The sequence below is a fragment of the Galeopterus variegatus genome, unplaced genomic scaffold, assembly GCF_000696425.1.
Source record: "Galeopterus variegatus unplaced genomic scaffold, G_variegatus-3.0.2 Scaffold1269, whole genome shotgun sequence".
Taxonomy (NCBI): domain Eukaryota; kingdom Metazoa; phylum Chordata; class Mammalia; order Dermoptera; family Cynocephalidae; genus Galeopterus; species Galeopterus variegatus.
The window spans coordinates 376,351-383,393 of record NW_007727380.1 but is presented as its reverse complement, the minus strand read 5'-3'; the positions used below and the strand labels follow the sequence as shown (position 1 = coordinate 383,393).

The following is a 7,043-nucleotide window of genomic DNA, read 5'->3' as shown; positions in this document are numbered from 1 at the left end:
GCCAAGCTCTTTTCCAAAGTAGATGTACCATTTTGCACTCCCACCAGCAATAAATGAGAGTTCCTGTTGCCTCACATGTTCACCAGCAATTGTCAGGATTTGTGTGTATGTGTGTGTTTTGTTGTTTTATGGATTTTAGCCATTGTAACTATGTAGTGGTATTTCATTTATTAACTTGTTTTTTCTTATTGACAAATGATGTTGAGTATATTTTTAAATGATTATTTGCCTTTTGTAGATGTTCTTTGTTAAGGTATCTGTTTTGATCTTTTGCCCATTTTAAAATTTGTTTTCTTAGTAAGCCCATTTTTTAACTGTTGCAAAAAAAATAAAATAAAATACCTAGGAATCAATTTAACCAAGGAGGTGAAAGATCTCTACAATGTGAACTACAAACCTCTACTGAAAGAAATTAAAGATGACACAAAAAGATGGAAAGATATTCCATGCTCTTGTATTGGAAGTATTAACATTGTGAAAATGTGTATACTACCCAAAGCAATCTACAGATTCAATGCAATCCCATCAAAATACCAATAACATTCTTCACAGAAAAGCAAAAAACAATCTTAATATTCATGTGGAAAAACAAAAGACTCTGAATAGCCAAAGCAATCCTGAGCAAAAAATAAATAAATAAGTAAAGCCAGAGGCATAACACTACCTGACTTCAAATTATACTACAAAGCTATAGTAACCAAAACAGCATGGTACTGGCATAAAAATAGACACTTGGACCAGTGGAGCAGAATAGAGAACCCAGAAATCACCCCTCAGGCTTAAGGCCATCTGATGTTTGACAAAGGCAACAAAAACCTACATTGGGGAAAAGGCTACCTCTTAAATAAATGGTGCTGGGAACACTGGATATCCATATGCAGAAGAATGAAACTAGACATGCATCTCTTACCACATACTCTGAAATCAACTCAAAAAGGATTGAAGACTTAAGTATAAGACCTGAAACTGTAAAATTACTAAGGGAAAATATAGATCAAACACTTCAGGAACTAGGTCTAGGCACAGACTTTATGAACTTGAGACCGAAAGCACAGGCAACAAAAGAAAAAATAAACAAATAAGACTATATCAAATTAAGAAGTTTCTACACAGCAAAGGAAATAATCAACAGAGTGAAACGACAACCTACAGAATGGGAGAAAATTTTTGCTAACTATGCCTCCAAGAACGGATTAATATCCATAATACACAAGGAACTCAAGCAATTACACAGTAAAAGAAAAATAACCCAATTAAAAAATGGATGCAGGAGCTGAATAGACATTTTTCAAAGGAAGATGTACAAATGGCCAACAGATACATGAAGGAATGCTCAACATCACTAGTCATAAGGGAAATGCAAATTAAAAACACATTGAGATACCACCTCACCCCAGTTAGACTGGCTGTAATCAAAACGACAGTGAATAACCAATGCTGGCGAGGGTGTGGAGAAAAGGGAATGCTCCTACACTATTGGTGGGACTATAAATTAGTACAGCCACTATGGAAAACAGTATGGAGCTTTCTCAAACAACTACAGATAGATCTTCCATATAATCCAGCAATCCCACTTCTGGGTATATACCCAAAGGAATGGAAATCATCATGTTGAAGGGATACCTGCAGTCCCATATCCATTGCAGCTCTGTTTACAATAGCCAAGATATGGAACCAACCTAAATGTCCACCGATGGATGATTGGACAAGGAAACTGTGGTATATATACACCATGGAATACTACTCTGACATAAAAAAGAATGAAATTCTCCTGTTTGCAACAACATGGATGAGTTTGGAGAAACTTATGTTGAGTGAAATAAGCAAAGCACAGAGGGATAAATACTGCATGTACTCACTCAGAAGTGGGAGCTATGAGAGAAAGAAGGAAGGAAAGAGAGTCCACAGTGGTGTGTTGGACTTGCAAAGGGAGAGGGCACACCTAGGGATACAACGTAGAGTGGGGAAAAGGGAGATGGGGAGGGAGGTCGGGGATAATTGGGTGGGGGATACAGGGTATAATTGAAATTTTTGGTAAAGTTGCCTGTATGGATCTGGCCATCACATCTTGGGCATGAGTGGTGACAATCAGCTTTGTATCTCATAAATATTCTTAACCAATTTTTAAAAATTTTTTTAAAATTATTTTCTTATTGTTGAGTTTTAGGAGTTCTTTGTATATTTTGGATATAAGTCCTTTGTCAGATATGTGTTATATAAATATTTTTTCCCAGTCTGTGGCTTGTCTTTTCATTCTCTTAACAGTGTTTTTCATAAAGCAGAAGTTTATCTTACCAATTATTTTCTTTCAGTGATTGTACTTTTGGTGTTTTATCTTAAAAGTCATTACCAAACTCAAGGCCATATAGATTTTCTCCTACGTTTTACTGTGGAAATTACATATATATATATTTAATTATATATATAATTTATATTAATTTTTATATAAATATTAATTTATACATAGTAATATATATTTATTCATTTAACATTTAGTTCTATGATCCATTTTGAGTTGATTTCTGTGAAATGTGGAGCATCTGCATCTAGGTTCAATATTTTACTTATGTATATCCAGTTGTTGAAAAGACCATCATTTCTCCATTGAATTGCTTTTACTTCTTTGTCCGAAATCAGTTGCTTTGTCTGAACCCTCTGTTCTGTTCCATTGATCTCTATGTGTACTTTTTTGCCAATACCACATTGTCTTGATTCCTGTAGCTTTCCAGTGTGTCTTGAAATTAGGTAAAGTCATCCAATTTTATTCTTCTTCAGTATTGTATTGGCTATTCTAGGTCTTTTTCCTATTCACATAAACTTTAAAATCAATGTGCCAATATCTCAAATATAACTTGCTGGGATTATAATTTGTAATGTTTTGTAAGTATAGATCAGGTTGGGAAGAATGAAATCTTGACAGTGATGAGTCTTCTAGTCCATAAACACAGACTATCACTTTATTTATTTAGATCTTTCTCTATTTTTTATCAGTTTTGTAATTTTCTGCATATATATCCTATATGTATTTTGTTAGATTTATAGCTAAATATTTCTCCCTTTTTTTCAGTGCTATTGTAAATTTTTATAAGTTTTAATTTTTAATTCTTCATTGCTGATATATAGCAAGGCAACTTTTATATATTAACTTTGTATTTTGTGATTCTTTGAGATATTTTATGTAATCATATTGTCTGTGAATAAAGGCAGTTTTATTTCTTTCTCCCATACATATGTATATGTATGTGTGTGTGTGTGCACGTGTGTGTGTGTGTGTGTGTACCATTTTAATGCTTTTATTATCTTAATCCACTAGTTAGGGCTTCTAGTACAGTGTTTAATAGGACTTGTGAAAGAGGACATTCTTGCTTTTATCCCAGTCTTAGCACCTTCAAAAATGTCCAGTTTCTTGCCGTTACATATATTAGCTGTAGGTTTTTTGTAGATGTTCTTTGTCAAATTGAGGAATTCCCTATATTCCTGGTTTCCTAAGATGTTTTATCATAAATGGATATCAGATATTGTCAAATGCTTTTCTCCATCAATTGAAGTGATTATGTGATTTTTCTTCTTTAGTCTGTTTATATGGCTGAATAATTTTCAAAAGTTTAAATTGAAATATGTCTAGAGCTTCAATAATCATTTCTTCCCCTTTTTCCTTCCTCTTCCTCATTATGTTCCACCTTAATTAGAGGTGGCAATCATTCCCTCATTTAAGACAGAGGCTATGGGTTATTCCTTAAAGGGGGGAAATAGAAAGAGTGGCTAATGATACTTTTCTAAAGCTAGATGCCTGAGCTCACAGTCCAGCTTTAACTTTTGATTAGCTATGAGATCATCTATAGATTACTCCTTCACTTTCCTTATATGTAAAATAGGCTAATAACGGGATCTGTCTTATGAAGATTAAATAGTTAAATACATTTAATGTTCTTAGAGGAGTATCTGCATGTAGTTAATTACATAATAACTTTTATTATTATTGTCTATGTCACTCACATCAGTTAGCACATTATTTTTCACATTATAATAAAGGTAAAGTCTTTTCTCAGTATCCATGGGGGATTGGTTCCAAGACTTCCAATGGATATTCTGGTAAATTGGCTTAATATTTGCATATAAATTATGCACATCTGCCTATGTACTTTAAATCATCTCTATATTACTTATAATAGCTAATATGATGTAAATGCTATGTAAATAGTTATTGTACTGTTTGTTTAGGGAGTAACAATGAGTCTGTACTTGCTCAGTACGGATGCAACTTTTCTTCCCCAATATTTTTGATCAGCGGTGATTGAATCCATAGAAGGAGAACCCATGGATATGGAGGGCTGACTGTACATTGATTTTATTTAGACCAAACAATATTTAAATGACTACTATAGATAACTATTATACGATATTTGAATAATTGATATTTTTATAATATAGGACTATAGTATTATATAATAGAAAGAATAGAAATAGTATACAATAGAAAGTATAATATCCATTAAACTTCTGTAATAGAAATTCTATCGGAATAAAAAGGAAAAACAGATATTAATGCAAGCATATTAAATTAAACTATTATTGAATGCCTACCAAGAGCTGACCATAGTTAGCTCCCAGCACACAGTGATGAAATGGCCAATGTGTATTCTGCTTTCACCGAGCTTACAATCTAATAGGAAAGACAGACCAGTTTTCCTGTAAATCCTTCCCTTCATGCAGCATGGTAAGCATCTTCTCTGTCCAAAGTCTTCCATACTCACTGCCTCATTTTAACACTCACAGCAACTCCCTGAAGGTGCTCTTATTTTACTGATGAAGAAACTAAGACAGAGAGTTTTTAATAGTTGCTTCAGATCGCAAAACTAACAAGTGATTTACACTCATTTCTCTTGACTCAAAGTCATTGCTTTTCATGTACAAATCTCCACATCCTGCATACTAGCATGATATCTGGAAAATACTTTATTAACTTTTTTTATATGAAATTTGAAAAAAATTAAAAGACCCCAAATTAAAAGTTTGAACATATCCTTCCTATTTTGCATTGGGGTTCAAGAGGAATCTAGAGAGCGCATTCAAATGACTATGAGAATTAGTTGGGGGAATAGGACACTTATAAAAGGACTCACTGATCCTGCAAATCAGCAAAGAACTCTCCTAAGTAGAGAGCCTTCGCGTTACATTGAAAATACTTTTATTATGTGAGCAGAATGCAAGAGTGATTCTAATAGAGAAAAGTTACTACTGATTTAAAAACAATTCAAAGCCAGATTTCACGTTTGACTATAGTTCTTTATTTAGACTATGGAAATATTTCCAAGAGAAAAAGAGGCACTGACAAAGTTACGCTTTTTTTTTTGTCCATACAGTGTTTCAAAAAATCCAGAATGAATGAAAACTTCATCATATGTTTAATATCTTTGGGTAAAAAATGGCACTAGTATTTATGTAAAAAACTTCCTAGAATTTGCAAAACTATAAATCTAGATATCTTCACATAGTTTTATATATACCAGCATTGATTTTTTGTTGAAAGTCACTTCTGTTATTATAGAGAATTTGAATTTCCTCCCTTGGCCTGAAAGAAAAAGGGAAAAGGAAACTAATCTTTATATTTTAAATTTTAACATTAAGTAGTTATTAAGACTGAGTTATGATTCCTTACAAAAATGTTTACTGACTAGGATTTTAGCTACAGAAGAAATTTATTTTAAATTATCTCAGCTTTGGGAGCATCTTGTTTTAGAAACAGAAGAGTTATGTGTGCTGATGCTGTTTGGTGTCTGGGAATGCTTGCCTGATTGCCGTGCTCAGGAGATGAGTCCCCTTGTACCTTTTAGAAGTCTTAGTTGCTTAATCTTCATGGACATTTGAAGCGTCTGAAGTGAGCCTTGATAAAAGGTGGGTCAACAGGTTGTGCATTAACGTGAGGTTAAATGCCTTCCCAGAGGCTCCTAAAGATGATCCTTTTGATTTTTCTAATTGAGGTTGTTAAACAGCAGCTGTAGGGCAGCACTGTGAAGAGTGGGAAAACTAGCAGGACGGTTTTCTGATTCAGCTCCATCTTAAATAATGCAGGCATTATGAAAAATGGTGCTGTCATTCACAGATTCCATTTCCACAAGCATTTACTGAATACCTTACCCTAGGTCAGGCCCAGTGTTTGGTGCTTTCCTGTGTTCTTCCTCACTTGGTTCTCACTATAACACAGCTGTTTAAATACTTATTCCAAAATTACAGATGAGAAATTGCCCTTTGCCTTCCCACATGGCAAAGGGCAATAAATTACACGGCAATTTTCTAGTTGCAAATGCAGGAACTTCAATACGAGGTAGGTAGATAAATAGGTATGGTAAGAATGTGGCATCGCCATTTAGGATCAGAGATTTATGGGAATTGCTGGCTGGATAACTATGACATAATAACATGTCTTATGTCCCTTGATGTGGACAGGGTATACCTTTCATTTTCATCTTAATACCGATGTGCTGTAACAAAAATAATTGATACACAGAGAACTGGAAATAGAAATGTCTAGTAGCACTGATTACTCTAATTTTTTGAACTTAAGATAGTGAGTTCTTTTACACCCTCTAAATATTCCTGGGATAATTTTTGGAATGATTATGTTGATGTTAATAATCACAACATCCCATGCTAGTAACATAAGAAGGCTTCAGTCATATTTATATCATTTAGGTTTTTAAAAAAGTTTATATATCTGGCTGGCTGGTTAGCTCAGTTGGTCAGAGCATGGTGCTGATAACACAAAGGTCCAGGGTTCAATCCCTGTACCAGCCAGCTGCCAAAAAATAAAATAAAATAAAATAAAATAAAATAAAATACGTTTAAAAGTTAAAAAGTTAATGTATCACAGAAGTCATGATAATAAATCATGGTTAGGCAGATTACCAAGGCTTATCTAAACTGGAAAATCGGTGGTATGTGATTTGAGAAAGCACAATTAATATTGGTTTCCAAGTTTTCTAAAAATGAGAGAGAGGCTTTAAAACTAGAGATTGAAATTATGTCTACCTATAATGTTGAGA

At 33.6% G+C, this 7,043-nt stretch overlaps 1 non-coding gene across 1 annotated transcript; it reads left to right on the top strand.

The window, feature by feature from the left end:
• The first annotated feature begins 6,721 nt into the window (after window positions 1-6,721).
• On the top strand, window positions 6,722-6,795 carry TRNAI-GAU. The gene has a single exon. It is a non-coding gene; the product is annotated as a tRNA-Ile (tRNA).
• The last annotated feature ends 248 nt before the right edge of the window (window positions 6,796-7,043 follow it).